The sequence below is a fragment of the Neovison vison genome, chromosome 2 (assembly GCF_020171115.1).
Source record: "Neovison vison isolate M4711 chromosome 2, ASM_NN_V1, whole genome shotgun sequence".
Lineage (NCBI taxonomy): Eukaryota > Metazoa > Chordata > Mammalia > Carnivora > Mustelidae > Neogale > Neogale vison.
This window is the reverse complement of record NC_058092.1, coordinates 225,514,754-225,532,760: the sequence shown is the minus strand read 5'-3', so window position 1 is coordinate 225,532,760 and position 18,007 is coordinate 225,514,754. Positions and strand designations below refer to the sequence as shown.

At 34.9% G+C, this 18,007-nt stretch overlaps 1 protein-coding gene and 1 non-coding gene across 2 annotated transcripts in view; both read right to left on the bottom strand.

The window, feature by feature from the left end:
* The window catches only part of ATRNL1 (attractin like 1), an 810,828-nt gene that overhangs the window by 358,415 nt on the left and 434,406 nt on the right, over positions 1-18,007 (bottom strand). The window lies entirely within an intron of this gene.
* Positions 7,920-8,110, bottom strand: LOC122901364. The gene has a single exon (XR_006383461.1). It is a non-coding gene; the product is annotated as a U2 spliceosomal RNA (small nuclear RNA).

Genomic DNA, 18,007 nt, shown 5'->3' with positions numbered 1-18,007 from the left:
GTACTAGACATGTAAGGAAATCACTTACAGTTGTTTTAAGTCTACCTGAATTCTACACCTAGGATGTTTATAAAAATATAGTTGTGGCAATGAGATTTCATTAACTGCAAAAAAGTAAAAAGGTTTCTAACACTTGAAAAACACTAAGAGGAACTGAAAATGGCTATGTGATTAACAAGGAAAAGAGAGTAAAACACATTATGAAGTATGTTGGAAAACATTCCAAATGTCAACATTAAACATTCAGATTATTATTTATAATAATAAATGCAACAATGTACACAGAGTTTGCATCTGAATTTAATCCTACTTAGGGCAAAATTCTTATACTATACTTCACTGCAAAAGAATATGAGCATTCTTTAATGCAATGCATTCTGGTTTTAAAGGTTTTACGACATACATCATTGCTCAGATCTTAGTTCTAGCTTGGTAAACAAGATGACTTGAAAGTGCACGGCCCATTAACAATATACATTTTCTAAAACTCAACATTAAGTGGAAAAAAATGAATATATATTATACACTCTGCCTAAATCTCCAAAATATAATGTTTTAAAATAGTGTCACTTATAAATTCTTGAGATAGAGTATTTAAACATTTTCCATTAAAACAATGAATTTCACAGGTTCAAGAAAAAAGCATCAATATTTACTATAACTCTATTTTTACATGGTATCTATGAGTTACACTGAATTATTATCTTTAAAGTTAAGCATCAGACCTATAGTGCTGTATACGGTTTTGAAATATTAAGTTTCCACAAGTTATAGCCATTTCAAAATGATTTATATCTGCTTACTTAGTAATTTTATTTAGTTAAGAGATGCCTCTAAGTATTTACAAAGAAAATAGGCTATGTCCAAAATGAATATGCAAGGAAAAGAGAGATGGAAATTTTTGCTTTAGCATCCTGCTATGAGTAGAAAAATTATTTGTGAAGAACGGGGTTGAGAAACTTCAACTGGCTTTGATATGCATATTGTTCAGAGAGTTTCTGGGGCTACGGAAAATCTTCATAAAAAAATCAACAAAAAAACCTTGGTGTCCAAAGAACATTGAACTTAAGTGTAATTGAAATAGAGGAAAATGATATAATGCATTTAGCAAGGAGTTTCAGCTAAATGTTCAAAATATGTTACAGAAAAAATATAAAAGATTGAGAAGGTAGATTTGTACTGAAATATTCTTAATAGTTAATGATATACTGAATACAGTCTCTTGATGTTAGTTCATAAAAATAGGCAATGTAAATTTGAAAAAAAATATTTTAATGGAATAATATTGGCAACTATAAGCTTTTTTTTGGAAAAATGTAAAAGCATGGTATACCCATACTTTACGTATATACGGATGTTATATACATATATGGAGGCTATTGCTTCTTATCAAAAGTAGGAGAGATGGCATCATGATTTTGTAAGGAATAATTGAGATAACCATTTTTCAAAGAATATTCTCCTTTATATGATTTACCCAATTAGTGTTTCCATTTTTTTTCCTTGCCTGTCATAACTTCTCCTATAATCAGACACAAATAAAGCTTTTTTTTTTTCTTCTTCTTTTAACTTACACATCCACACTGGATTATTCAATATTTGAAAACAATGGGTACATTTCATATCTTCCAGTATTTTCCCATGGTGTTTTCCCCACCCATATTGACAATAAATAACATCCTAATCAATTTATCCATTATATAAATGTGTACTCTTGATAGCTCAAATGGTTCTTATTTGATCAGGCCTACTTCTAACTACCTATCCTCCACCTCGTGGTGAAATTTAGCACAGTTTGCATATACCCACTTCTTTGAGTATACTTACTCACTGAATTGTGAGGTCCCCAAAGACATTGTGACCTCTACCTTAAACAATTCCTGGCAAGCAACATTTAACATTCATCCAGTCTTAGGTCTTAAGTATCATTCTTATGGCAATAGTTTTTGCAAACTTATATATTCAATCTAGACCTCTCAGGAAATCCAGACTTGGATATCCAACTGATTTTATGTCCAGCTGCCTAAGTGACCCCCTGAATATCTAATAAGCATCTTAAACTTAACAAGACCAATTAGTGTTCTTGATTGCTGTCTAACTTGTCCTAGTTCTTATCAACTCAGGTTGTGCCACTATATACCCAGGTATTGAAGACAAAAACCATTCAAATCACTATCTTCTCTTTGTGGACTACTACCCTAGCCTCTATAAAGTTGTCTCCCTACTTCCACTATCCACCCAGCAGTCAGAGCTATCTAGTTTTCTTTTATTTTAACAATTTTATTGCAATAGAATATGCAGACCATAAAATTCACCATAATGTAGAATCCAGTGAGTCTTAATATATCTAAAAAGTTATGCAACCATCATCACATCATCTAATGAACATATCCATCATGCCAAAAGCAATCTCTTGCCTATTTGCTGTCAGTCTTCATTCCCACATCCAGTATCAGGTTGTCTCTATATATTCACCTTTTCTGCACATTTCACGTAAACATAATCATACAATATTGGTACTTTGTGTTTGCCTTCATTCATTTAGATTTTGTTTATTCCTTAACCATAGATGGATAATTAGATCATTTCCATTTTTTGGCTATTATGAATAATGCTACTATAAACACTACACACATTCTTGCGTGGACAATCTTTTTCATTTCCCTTGGGCAAATACCTAGAAATGGAATTGCAGGGTCATGTAGTGATTCTATGATTAATATTTTGAGAAACTGATAAAATATTTTCCAAAATAGGTCTACTAACTTTAAATTCCCTTCAGCAATGCACGAGACCTCCACTTTCTCCACATTCTCGTCAACACTTATTATTATCTTTTTTATTGTACCATCCCAATGGATATGAAATGGTATCTCATTGTATGTATGTTTATTATTTGTTCATTGTGAAAAGATATATATACACCAAAACTTGCCATCTTAACTATTTTAAGCATACAATTTAATGGCATTAATTATATTCAGAATGTTTATGACATTTATTACTATCTATTTCCAGTATGTCTCAACACCCCAACAGAGGCCCAATACCCATTCAGCAATAAGTTCCATGTCCTGCTCCCAGTCTCATTGTGGTTTTTGACTTGCATTTCCCTAGTGACACTGATGTTGAGCATCTTTTAAAGTGCTCAATGATCATTCACATTTGTTCTTAGGAGAAGTGTATAGTCAAATAATTTGCCCACTTCTAAATTGAGTTATTTGTCTTATTATTGAGTTGCAAAGGTTCTTTATATATTCTGAACACTAGATTCTTATGAAATAAGTGATTTACAAAATTTTCTTTCATTCTGTGGGTTGCCTTTTCACTTTCTTGATTGTGTCTTTTGAAGTGCAAATTTTTTTCATTTTGATGGAGCCCAACGTATTTTTTCTTTTATTGCTTGAGCTTTTGGTGATATATCTAAAAAATCATTGCCTAAGCCAAGGTAATTAAGATACATTCTTATGTTTTCTTCAAAGAGTTTTATAGTTTTAGCCCTTACATTACTATATAAGATGCATTTTTAGATTTTTGTCTTGTAAGGACCCAAATTTATGTTCTTACATCTAGATGTCCAGCTGTCCCAGCCCAACTTGTTGAAAAGACATTTCCACAACTGAATTTACTTGGCACCTTTGTCAAAAACAAATTGACTGTAAATGTAAGTGTTTATTTCTCAACTCTTAATTTTATTTCACTGATCTATATAGGTCTATATCATTATGACACTACCACACTACTTTGATTACTATAGCTTAACAGTAAATGTTGAAATCAGCCAGTGTATGTCCTCAAACTTGTTCTTTCAAGACTACTTTGGCTCTTTGGGGTCCTTTGCATTTTCATGTGAATTTTAAGATCAGCTTGCCAATTTTTTCTACAGTTCAGCTGGGATAGTGCTATGGATTGTGTTGAATCTATAGATCACTTTGGGGAGTACAGAGCAATCTTTTAAAAGTATAAATCATCTAGTGTAATTCCTGCATAAAATCTAATGACTTCCCAGCTTACATAAAAGGAAGCCCAAATTTACTAAATGAACAAATTCAACAGGACACTAAATTCATCTGGGAGGGTGAGGTAAATCTTCATTAAGAAAGTGACATTTGGACTATGATCTGAAAAAAGAGTAAGCATTGAGAGATGAAAAAAGGAAAAAAAAAATACAGGGTAAAGCCAACATTTCTGGTAGAGAGAATATGTCTAAAGACCCTGAAGACTTCTAGATTAGTCTTCCTTGAGGTTTATCAATTTGATTAATTTTTTTCAAACAATCAACTTAGGGATTCATTGATCTTATTATATTTAATTTTCTATCTCATTAATTCCTGCTTTTGTCTTTATTATTATTCCATGCCATCCATTATTTTTTTATTTCATTCCATCCATTTTACTTGGATTTAATTTTTTCTTTTCCTAACTTTTGATATGGATCCTTATATCACTGATTTCAGCCTTTTATCTATTCTGATATAAGGATTTAAAACTACCACTTTCTTGGTAAGCATTGTGTTGCTGCCTGTCATAAAAGTTTAATATTTGCATTTGATTTATCATTTCATCCAAAATATTCCCTAATTTCTATTATAATGTTATCTAGGACTCATAGGTTATATAGAACAGACTCCTTAATTTCTAAATATATAGAAATTCCTTTTATATTCCTGTTATTTAGCTCTAGCTTAACTTCACTTTGGTAAAAGAACAAACTCTTTTTGAGTTTATATATATTTATCATCTTATGAAAATCATTTTTTTAAAGATTTTATTTGTTTATTTGACAGACAGAGATCACAAGCAGGCAGAGGGGCGGGCAGAGAGAGAGGAGGAAGCAGGCTCCCTGCTGAGCAGAGAGGCTTATGCGGGGGGCTAGATCCCAAGACCCTAGGATCCCTAGGATCATGACCTGAGCCGAAGTCAGAGGCTTTCACCCACTGAGCCACCCAGGCACCCCAAATCATTTTAATAATATAGATAATTCTCACAGATTAAAAAGTCTATACTGATGTAGTTAAGAAATAGTCAGTCCCTCCAAAAGCACAATCCAATCATTTTCAAAAGAATCCTACCAAACCATTAAGTAACAGAAATTCCAATGATATTTAGATGGTTTAAGGGCAGAGAACTAGAAGGAATACTTCCAAATCTTACTTGTGAATTGTGTAGCATATAAATACTAAAGACTAAAAAAGACTACACACACAAAAAGAACACTATAGATCAATATCACTTTAGATATTGATGCAAATTTCTAAATTAAATAAGCAAATAGATTCCAGCAACACATTCAAATAATAATAGATCATGATCATGAGTATTTATTACAAGATTATAGGAATGGTTAAATATTAGAAAATATATTATTACTATATAATATATTGCTTGATTTAAGAAGAAAATAATGTATTTCCACAGATAATAAAAAGGTATTTGATACAAATTCAACATAAATTCTTAGCAAAAGCATTCAATACAATGAAAATATTATTTAATATGATTTCATGGATAGATAAATTAATCAATTGATCCAAAAGCCCCAAAGCATTTTACTTAATGGGAAATCACTGAAGACATTTCCACCAAAGTTAGAAATAAGACAAGGATGTCCACCATCACCTCTACCATTAGTAACACTGTATTGAAGATATTAGCCAGTATAATTAGACAAAAGAAATAAATCTGAAGTATAAATATTAGAAAAAGAGGAAATAAACTTTTTAGTTAATGTGACTGTATACCTGGAAGACCCTTAAGCATGAACTGAAATATTATTACAAGCAATAAAGGAATTCAGTGCAGCATACAGCATGTTCAATTAGTAAATATAAGTAAATCTTTCTATGTGTGCATGTCTTATATACATGTGTCTATAAACTTAAAGGAAGATATACAAAACCTATTTGAAAAAATCTTTATTACTTAAAGACACAAAAGTAGATGGTAAGACATATTATATTCTTGGTTAGGAAAACTGAAAATCTGAAAGGTAACAGTTCTACCTAAATTAATTTATAATTTTAATTTAATCTCAGTATTTATACCAATAGTCTCTTTTTCCTCCAGAATATGACAAACCAATTATAAAATTTATTTATAAAAATAAGTTTGTAAGAATACCCAATAAAATTACGAAAACAAAAGAATGAGAGGTAGCCAATGTACCAGAGAGAAAATATTTTATAATATATAATATTTATTAGTGGTGCATGAACAGAGAGACTATAAAGCAACACAGAAATTATAAGAGTTTAGAATGTGTTAATAAGAATATCTCGAAATACTGAAAGAAAGAAGAATCTGTCAATAAATGGTGATGGATAACCTGATAGCCATCAGGGGAAGATTAAGTTGTATCAAATATTTAAATGTGATGAATTAAAGATATTCAAAAATTCTTTATCACTTCTCCCATAAAGAGGTGTGACAATCTATTTCTTAATACCCTTGAATCTGAGATGCTCCTATGACTGCTTTTGCCCACATAATACAGTGGCGGGGACAGTATTATATGGAAGTAATAGGCTTAGCCTTCAAGAGAAACTGCAGCTGCCACTTCCTCCCTCTCAAAACTCAGCTACCTCGCTCATCTGGAACAAAACTGAAGCCCAGAGCCAACAGCCTGCACTGAGCCCTTAATCAGTCTATCATTAATCTTTCAAGAAGATTCTCCAGCCCACCTTGTAACTGCCTGGTTACAGGCATGTTACCATGCCTGTGGGAGATGATACCATGTGGGAGAGAGATTTGCTAAGTCCCTATCATGTCTCCTTCTCTCCTGAGCCCTGCCTAAATTATAAGGAACGATGATTTTTGTTATGTTAAGCCATTAAGATTTGAGGTGAAACGATTTATTGGCCCAAAGCAACAAGGCATTATCTCTCACAATTCTTTATGTTAAGTGGAAAGTTCTGCCGCTCGGTGTCAGTTGTTTTGCTGGGATGACCGCAGTCAACTGGAGGCTCAACTGAGAACCCATGTGGGATGAAAGGTCCAGCATCTGGACAACCTTTCTCTTCTGGAGACCCGACTGGGACCTCAGTTGAAGCTACTGTCTGCTGGAGCTGATTCTCTTTGAAATGGGCCACTCAGCTGGGGCAGCCTTCTTACATGGTGGTTGGGCACCAAGAAGTGTTTAATTGGTAAGCTTCCAAGATAAAAGAACTGCCCACTTAATTAAGGACTAGGTGTCAAACTGACAAAGCACCACTCCAAACAAAACTGATTAGGAGCACTGGGTGTGGTGCAAAAATAATGAATACTGTTATGCTGAAAATAAAAAATAAATTAAAAAAAAACAACTGATTAGTCAAAGCAGTCAGAGAGCCCCAGTCTAGAGTCAGTATATAAAGGGCTTACACAAGGGTGTGACTATATGGGTCATGGGGGGGAGGGTACCAAAGTACAAGCCTAAACAAAATGTTAAAAAAAAAAAAAAAAGCCATAGCATTTCTAGAAGAAAACATGGAAAAGTCCTTTATAATCTATGACTATTCTGGAAGTCAAAATTCTGGAAGTCAAAAAGAGAAGTTGAACAATTTGACATTAAATATGAATAACATCTTCATATATATATATTTTTTAGTTTGTTCTTCCACCAATCACTAGTAAAAGACCAAAAAAACTGCCTCCATGTTTAATTAATCTGGGAATAAAGAAACAGGAGACTCTATTTCGACAAACCCAGCACAACCACTTCCACAAGGCGGCTTGCCAAAAACTTTGCTAAACCAAGAATGAACATTACCCCACAATATACCAAGAATGCGGGGATACAGAATCTCAAGAAGTTGGGGGTATGAGCAACAGAAATCATAATAGACGTTAAGAAGTACACCAAAACGAAAACGAAAAAAGTTGAAAACTACTGCATCTAAAAGCAAACTCGGTTATTGGAAACCATGCATTTTAACCCCCGAGGGGGGTGCACCGTTCCTGGAAGTACTGCAATCCCAGGTCGATGAGTGGAGTGGACGGAGCAAGCTCCTATTCCATCTCCCTGCTCCAAAAATACATTTAATATATTGTCCTCGGATAGAGGACATATCGGATATTAAACTGATAAGAACAGATACTACACTTGATCTTAGCCAAAAGGCCGAGAAGTGATAACATCTTCATATTTTTTTAAAATAGGTAAAGAATCAATAACAAGCTGAGAAAAGAAACTCTAGCCCTTATCAGAGAGAAAAGGCAAACTACAAAGAATTTCTAGAAATAATAAAAAATGAACAATCTAATGGAAACAGGGCAAAGAACATGAACAGTTTGCAGAAAAAGAAAAACAAATGGTCCTTAAACAAGAGAACATATTCTTGACCTTATTCAAGAAGTACAGATTAGAACCATTCTGAAATACATTTCTCACTTCTCAATTGGCAAAAATCCACTATGACTACATATTCTTCATTCAGTTGGCTGGAAAATACAGAGCTAAAACTATACTTTCTGGTAAAAGCTATACAAATTAGAAATGTAATTACCAGTAAGTCAGTAATCTCATTTGGAATGTATACTGTAGTTTTACCTGCAATGCATAAAAAATGACTTATGCACAAAGATTCAAAGACAGGAAAAAATACCAAGTGTCCATTTATACGAGTTAAATAAAACCAGACTACAACACGCTATGAAATATTATGTACCTGTAAAAAAAGTAATAAAGAAGGCCTGCAATGCAAAGATATTCAGGTTATGTTCTTAAATGACAAGAGTGATGGACAGCAGAGGATACATACTATATTTCTTTATTCTAAGATATGAATTTCTTCTCACCTTAATATTTCTGGCATTGTGATGTACTGTATAATCAATGCCATGTCACATTTTAATTGCCAGTATTTTTTTCCTATTTGGTGATACATTAAAAATGTTATACATAACACTGCATGATATTTCAGGCCTGAAAAAGTATGGAAATATATTATTTTGTGTAAGAAATGTGGTAAATAAGATGATATAATTGCATATGTTGAAATTTGCATTAAAAAAATAAAAGGATACATAAGAAACAGTGCTCTATGGGGAGAGGGGGCAAAGGAATAGACAAAGCTGTAGTTGGATGTGAAACTTCTCTATATATTTTTATTTTGTTCTAATTTTTTTAAAAATAAGACTGGATCAGACTCATCTTTTTTTTGTCCCCAGGGGTTAACCACAGTTTGTTAAATATGTTGTACAAACCTTGACTTTAATTTTGCTGTTAGGATATAAGAATGACATTTGTGCAGCTCCCAAGTTTTAGTAATAGCCTACCCCACTGGTGTGCTGGAGGACTAGTTTCCACTTTTTTTTAAAGTTTTTTACTTTAATTCCAGTATAGATAACATATAGTGTTATAGTAGTTTCATGTGTATAATATAGTGATTCAATAATTCTATACATTATTCAGTGCTCCTCATGACTATACTCTTTCTTTTTTTAAGATTTTATTTATTTATTTGACAGAGAGAGATCACAAGCAGGCAGAGAGAGAGGAGGAAGCAGGCTCCCCACCGAGCAGAGAGCCCGATGCGGGGCTCGATCCCAGGACTCTGAGATCATGACCTGAGCCGAAGGCAGTGGCTTAACCCACTGAGCCACCCAGGCACCCCTCATAACTATACTCTTAATCACCTATTTCACCCATCCCCCCATCCATCTCCAATCTGATAACCATCAGTTTGTTCTCTATAATTAAGAGTCAGTTTCTTGGTTTCTCTTCCTCTCTCCTTTTGTTCATCTGTTTTTCTTAAATTCCACATATGACTGAAATCATATGGTATTTGTCTTTGACCAACTTATTTCATTTAGCATTATACGCCCTAGCTCCATCCATGTTATTGCAAAGGGCAAGATTTCGTTCTTTTTTTGTGGCTGAATAATGTTTCATGGTATATATATATCATGAAACATTTTATATATATATAAATATACATATATAATAATATATATGTATATATAATTATATACATATTAAACATTATATATGTATATATGTGTATATATATTTATACACACACACACACATACATACATACCATATCTTCTTTATCTATTCATTTATCAATGTATCAATGGATAATTAGGCTGCTTCCATGCTTTGGCTATTTAAATAACGCTATAATAAACATAGTGGTGCCTGTATTCCTTTGAATTAGTATTTTTATATTTTGGACATAAATGTTCATAGTGCAATTGGTATATCATAGAGTGATTCTGTTTTTAACTTTTTGAGGAACTTCCATACTGTTTTCCCTAGTGGCTGCACAAGTTTGTATTCCCACCAACAGTGCATGAAGGCTTCTTTTCCTCCACACCCTTGCCAACACTTGTTGTCTCTTATGTTTTTTACTTTCACCTATACTGACAAGTGTGAAGTGGTATCTCATTGTGGTTTTGATTTGCATTTCCCTGATGATGTTGAGCATCTTTTCATGTGCCTGCTGGCCATCTGTATGTCTTCTTTAGAGATATGTCTATTCATGACTTCAGCTAATTTTATAACTGGATTATTTAGTTTTTGGGTGTTGATTTGTATCAGATCTTTATATATTTTGGAGGTGAATCATTTATCAGATAGATCATTTGCAAATACCTTCTTCCATGCAGTAGGATGCCTTTTGGTTTTATTTATTGTTTCTTTCATTGTTTCACAGAAGCTTTTTATTTTGATGTAGTCCCAATAATATTTATTTATTTATTTATTTATTTATTTATTTATTTATTTGCTCTTATTACCCTTTGCATCAGGAGACATATATAGAAAAATGTTGCTATGGTCCATGTTAGACATATTATTGCCTGTGCTCTCTTTAGGATTTTTATGGTTTCAGATCTCACATTTAGGTCTCAAATCCATTTTGAATTTATTTTTGTGTATAGTATAATAAAGTGGTCCAGTTTCATTCTTTTGAATGGTGCTGTCCAGCTTTCCCAGAACCATTAATTGAATACACTTTTTCTCATTGATATTCTTTCCTGTTTTGTCAAAGATTAATTAACTACATAATTGTGGGTTTACTTCTGGATTTTCTATTCTATTCTTTTGATCTATGTGTCTGTTTTTGTGTTAGTACTGTACTGTTTTGATGACTACAGCTTTATTGTGTAACTTGAACTCTGGAATCGTGATACCTCTGGTTTTTTCTCTTTCAAGATTGCCTTTACTATTTGGGGTCTTTTATGGTTCCATATGAATTTTAGGATTGCTTGTTTTAGTTCTGTGAAAAATACTGTTGGTATTTGCATGTAGGTATTTGCATAGGGATTGCATTAAATGCATAGATTGCTTTGGGTAGTATAGACATTTTAATAATATTTGTTCTTCCAATCCGTGAGCAAGGAATGTCTTTCTGTTTCTTCGTGTCATCTCTAATTTCCTTCATCAATGTGTTACAGTTTTCAGAGAACAGGTCTTTAACTTCTTTGGTTAAGTTTATTCCCAGGCATTTTATTCTTTTTGGTGTAACTGGAAATGGGATTGCTTTCTTTTTTTCTTTTTTGCTGCATCATTATTAGTGTATAGAAATGCAACAGATTTTGTTCACAATGATTTCATATGCTGTGACTTTATTGAATTTGTCAGTTCTACTAGTTTTTTGTTTGAGTCTTTAGGGTTTTCTATATATAATATCATGTCATCTGCAACAGTGAAAGTTTTTCAGTGATCCAGATGCTTTTTATTTCCTTTTGTTATCTGATCGCTGTGGCTAGGACTTCCAGTACTATGTTGAATAAAAGTGGTAAGAGTGGACATCCTTATCTTGTTCCTGACCTTTGGGGAAGTGCTCTCAGTATGTCCCCATTGAGAATGATACTAGCTGTGGATTTTTCATATATTGTCTTTTTTTTTTTTTAAAGATTTTATTTTTTTATTTATTTGACAGAGAGAGATTACAAGTAGGCAGAGAGGTAGGCAGAGAGAGAGAGAGAGAGGAGGAAGCAGGCTCCCTGCAGAGCAGAGAGCCCGATGCGGGACTCGATCCCAGGACTCTGAGATCATGACCTGAGCCGAAGGCAGCGGCTTAACCCACTGAGCCACCCAGGCGCCCTCATATATTGTCTTTATTATATTTTTATCATGAATGGATACAGGACTTTGTCAAATGCTTTTTCTATATTTATTGAAATGATTATAAGGTTTTTATTCTTTATCTTTTTGATGTGCTGTATTATGTTGATTGATTTCCAAATACTGAACAACTCCTTGCATCCTAGGAATAAGTCCCACTTGATCATGATGAATGATTTCTTTTTAATGTACTGTTAGATTTGGTTTATTAGTATTTTGTTGAAGATTTTTGCATCTATGTTCAACGGAGATACTGGCCTATAGTTCTCTTTGTGTGTGTGTGTGTGTTTTTTAACGATTAATTTATTTGAAAGCCAGAGATCATAAGCGGAGAAGCAGGCAGATAGAGAGGGGGAAGCAGGCTCCCCGCTGAGCAGAGAGCCCAATGTGGAGCTCAATCCCAGGACGCTGGGATCATTACCTGAGCTGAAGGCAGAGGCTTTAACCCACTGAGCCACCCAGGCGTCCCTTCTGTGGTGTTTTTGTCTGGTTTTAGTATCCGTGTGAGGTTGACCTCATAAAATAAATTTGGAAGTTTTTCTTTGTTTTCTATTTTTTGGAGAAGTTTGAGAAGAATAGATATTGACTCTTTTTTTAAATGATTGGTAGAATTCACTTTGGAAGCCATCTGATCCTAGACTTTGAGAGTTTTTTTTTTAAATTACTGATTCTATTTTATTTTTGGTAATTGGTGTGTGCAAAACTTCTGTTTCATATTGATTCAATTTTCTGAAGTTACAGGTTTCTAGAAATTTATCCTTTTCTTCTAGGTTTTCCATTTTGTTGCCATATAATTTTTCATAATATTCTCTTTTTTTTATACTTATTCTTTTTTTTTCCCCAATTTATTTATTTTCAGAAAAACAGTATTCATTATTTTTTCACCACACCCAGTGCTCCATGCAAGCTGTGCCCTCTATAATACCCACCACCTGGTACCCCAACCTCCCACCCCCCCCGCCACTTCAAACCCCTCAGACTGTTTTTCAGAGTCCATAGTCTCTCATGGTTCACCTCCCCTTCCAATTTACCCAAATTCCCTACTCCTCTCTAACACCCCTTGTCCTCCATGCTATTGGTTATGCTCCACAAATGAGTGAAACCATATGATAATTGACTCTCTCTGCTTGAATGATTTCACTCAGCATAATCTCTTCCAGTCCCGTCCATGTTGCTACAAAAGTTGGATATTCGTCCTTTCTGATGGAGGCATAATACTCCATAGTGTATATGGACCACATCTTCCTTATCCATTCATCCGTTGAAGGGCATCTTGGTTCTTTCCATAGTTTGGCGACCATGGCCATTGCTGCTATAAACATTGGGGTACAGATGGCCCTTCTTTTCACGACATCTGTATCTTTGGGGTAAATACCCAGGAGTGCAATTGCAGGGTCGTAGGGAAGCTCTATTTTTAATTTCTTGAGGGATCTCCACACTGTTCTCCAAAGAGGCTGCACCAACTTGCATTCCCACCAACAGTGTAAGAGGGTTCCCCTTTCTCCACATCCTCTCCAACACATGTTGTTTCCTGTTTTGTTAATTTTGGCCATTCTAACTGGTGTAAGGTGATATCTCAATGTGGTTTTAATTTGAATCTCCCTGAGGGCTAATGATGATGAGCATTTTTTCATGTGTATGATAGCCATTTGTATGTCTTGATTGGAGAAGTGTCTGTTCATATCTTCTGCCCATTTTGATGTGTTTGTCTGTTTCGTGTGGGTTGAGTTTGAGGAGTTCATTATAGATCCTGGATATAAACCTTTTGTCTGTACTGTCATTTGCAAATATCTTCTCCCATTCCGTGGGTTGCCTCTTTGTTTTTTTGACTGTTTCCTTTGCTGTGCAGAAGCTTTTGATTTTTATGAAGTCCCAGAAGTTTATTTTCGCTTTTGTTTCCTTTGCCTTTGGAGACATATCTTGAAAGAAGTTGCTGTGGCTGATATCAAAGAGATTACTGCCTATGTTCTCCTCTAAGATTCTGATAGATTCCTGTCTCACGTTGAGGTCTTTTATCCATTTTGAGTTGATCTTTGTGTACGGTGTAAGAGAATGGTCGAGTTTCATTCTTCTACATATAGCTGTCCAGTTTTCCCAGCACCATTTATTGAAGAGACTGTCTTTTTTCCACTGTATATTTTTTCCTGTTTTGTCGAAGATTAATTGACCATAGAGTTGAGGGTCCATATCTGGGCTCTCTACTCTGTTCCACTGGTCTATGTGTCTGTTTTTATGCCAGTCCATGCTGTCTTGGTGATCACAGCTTTGTAATAAAGCTTGAAATCAGGTAAGGTGATGCCGCCAGCTTTATTTTTGTTTTTCAACATTTCCTTAGCGATTCGGGGTCTCTTCTGATTCCATACAAATTTTAGGATTATTTGCTCCAGCTCTTTGAAGAATGCCGGTGGAATTTTGATCGGAATGGCATTAAAAGTATAGATTGCTCTAGGCAGTATAGACATTTTAACAATGTTTATTCTTCCGATCCAAGAGCATGGAATGGTCTTCCATCTTTTTGTGTCTTCTTCAATTTCTTTCATGAGTGTTCTATAGTTCCTCAAGTATAGATCCTTTACCTCTTTAGTTAGGTTTATTCCCAGGTATCTTATGGTTCTTGGTGCTATAGTAAATGGAATCGATTCTCTAATTTCCCTTTCTGTATTTTCATTGTTAGTGTATAAGAAAGCCACTGATTTCTGCACATTGACTTTGTATCCTGCCACGCTGCTGAATTGCTGTATGAGTTCTAGTAGTTTGGGGGTGGAGTCTTTTGGGTTTTCCATATAAAGAATCATGTCATCTGCGAAGAGAGAGAGTTTGACTTCTTCATTACCAATTTGGATACCTTTTATTTTTCTCTGTTGTCTGATTGCTGTTGCTAGGACTTCTAATACTATGTTGAACAAGAGTGGTGAAAGTGGGCATCCTTGTCTTGTTCCTGATCTCAATGGGAAGGCTGCAAGCTTTTTCCCATTGAGGATGATATTTGCTGTGGGTCTTTCATAGATAGATTTGATGAGGTTCAGGAATGTTCCCTCTATCCCTATACTTTGAAGCATTTTAATCAGGAACGGATGTTGGATTTTGTCAAATGCTTTTTCTGCATCAATTGAGAGGACCATGTGGTTCTTCTCTCTTCTCATATTAATTTGTTGTATCACATTGATTGATTTGCGAATGTTGAACCATCCTTGGAGCCCAGGGATGAATCCCACCTGATCATGGTGGATAATCTTTTTAATGTGTTGTTGGATCCTGTTGGCTAGGATCTTGTTGAGAATCTTAGCATCCATATTCATCAGTGATATTGGTCTGAAATTCTCCTTTTTGGTATGGTCCTTGCCTGGTTTGGGGATCAGGGTAATGCTGGCTTCATAGAAAGAGTCTGGAAGTTTTCCTTCTGCTTCAATTTTTTGAAACAGCTTCAGGAGAATAGGTGTTATTTCTTCTTGGAAGGTTTGGTAGAATTCCCCAGGGAATCTGTCAGGTCCTGGGCTCTTGTTTTTTGGGAGATTTTTGATCACTGCTTCAATCTCGTTATTAGATATCAGTCTATTCAGGTTGTCGATTTCTTCCTGGTTCAATTTTGGTAGTTTATATTTTTCTAGGAATGCATCCATTTCATCTAGGTTGCTAAGCTTATTGGCATATAACTGTTCGTAATAACTTCTGATGATTGTTTCTACTTCCTTGGTGTTAGTTGTGATCTCTCCCTTTTCATTCATAATTTTATGAATTTGGGATTTCTCTCTTTTCTTTCAAATTAGTGTAGCCAGTGGCTTATCGATCTTATTGATTCTTTCAAAAAACCAGCTTCTAGTTTCATTGCTACGTTCTACTGTATCTCTGGTTTCTCCCTCATTGATCTCAGCTCTAATCTTGATGATTTCCCTTCTTATGTGTGGAGTTGGTTTGATATAATCACTCTCAATGTGAATGGCCTAAATGCACCCATAAAACGGCACAGGGTTGCAGATTGGATAAAACGACAGGACCCATCCATATGCTGTCTACAAGAGACCCATTTTGAACCTAAAGATACACGCAGACTGAAAGTGAAGGGGTGGAGAAGCATCTTTCATGCCAATGGGACTCAAAAGAAGGCTGGGGTAGCGATTCTCATATCAGATAAATTAGACTTCAAACTAAAGACTGTAGTCAGAGATACAGGAGGACACTACATAATCCTTAGAGGGACTATCCACCAAGATGATCTAACAATTGTAAATATCTATGCTCCCTATATGGGAGCAGCCAATTACTTAAGAAAACTGTTAATCAAGATAAAGAGTCATATTGATATGAATACACTAATCGTAGGAGATCTTAACACGCCTCTCTTAGAATTAGACAGATCATCGAAGCAGAAAATCAATAAAGAAACAAGAGCATTGAATGACACATTGGACCAGATGGACCTCATAGATATATACAGAACATTCCACCCTAAAACAGCAGAATACTCATTCTTCTCAAGTGCACACGGAACCTTCTCCAGAATAGACCACATACTGGGTCACAAATCAGGACTCAGCCGATACCAAAAAACTGAGATTATTCCCTGCATATTCTCAGATCACAATGCTTTGAAACTGGAGCTCAATCACAAGGAAAAGTTCCGAAGGAACTCAAACACCTGGAAGCTAAAGACTACCTTGCTTAAGAATGCTTGGATCAACCAGAAGATCAAAGAAGAACTGAAACAATTCATGGAAACCAATGAGAATGAAGACACTTCGGTCCAAAACCTATGGGATACAGCAAAGGCGGTCCTAAGGGGAAAATATATAGCCATCCAAGCCTTGCTCAAAAAAATTGAAAAATCCAGAACACACCAGCTGTCTCTACACCTTAAAGAACTGGAGGATCAACAACAAATCATAATATTCTCTTACACTTATTTGTTTACTGTGGTAAAGGTTGTTATTTCTCCTCTCTGCTATTTTGTTTATAAGTCTTCCTTTTTTTTTTTTTTTTTTTTTGATGAGTTTGGCTAGAGTTTTATCCATTTTGTTATTTTTTTTTTTTTGAGGGTTGGATCAGAGGTTTGCTGCCTTTGACCAAATGTCATTTATTATACGACTTACTTAACACAAAACATTTTCAGTTTGATCTTTAATATAAATTATAGTGATTTTAACAGAATAAAGTTTGAGTCTGCACTATATTACCATTTGCAAAGGTCCTTGTAAAGTTGCCAGTGGAAATCCATAACTCATCTCTATGCTTCTTTGGAACACCTTTTTAGAATTTTAGTGAGAATAAGGAAATTGTAAGGGAATTAAGAATAATGAATACCAATACTTCAAATAAGAAAAAGTAAATTTTTTTTTTCCAATTTGTTTATTTTCAGAAAAACAGTATTCATTATTTTTTCACCACACCCAGTGCTCCATGCAAGCTGTGCCCTCTATAATACCCACCACCTGGTACCCCAACCTCCCACCCCCCGCCACTTCAAACCCCTCAGACTGTTTTTCAGAGTCCATAGTCTCTCATGGTTCACCTCCCCTTCCAATTTACCCAAATTCCCTACTCCTCTCTAACGCCCCTTGTCCTCCATGCTATTGGTTATGCTCCACAAATGAGTGAAACCATATGATAATTGACTCTCTCTGCTTGACTGATTTCACTCAGCATAATCTCTTCCAGTCCCGTCCATGTTGCTACAAAAGTTGGATATCACCTTTATTATTATATAGTCCTTCTTTGTCTCTTATAACAGTCTTTGTTTTTGTATTTGTTTTGTTTTTTAAGTAGGCTCCATGCTCAGTGTGAAGTCAATGAGGGGCTTGAATTCATGACCCTGAGATCAAAACCTGAGCTGAAATCAAGAGTCGGATGCTTAACCAACTGAGCCACTCAGGTACACAAACAGTCTTTGTTCTAAGGTCTACTTTCTCAGGGCAGCTGGGTGGCTCAGCTGGTAAAGCATCTGGATTCCCCTCATGTCAT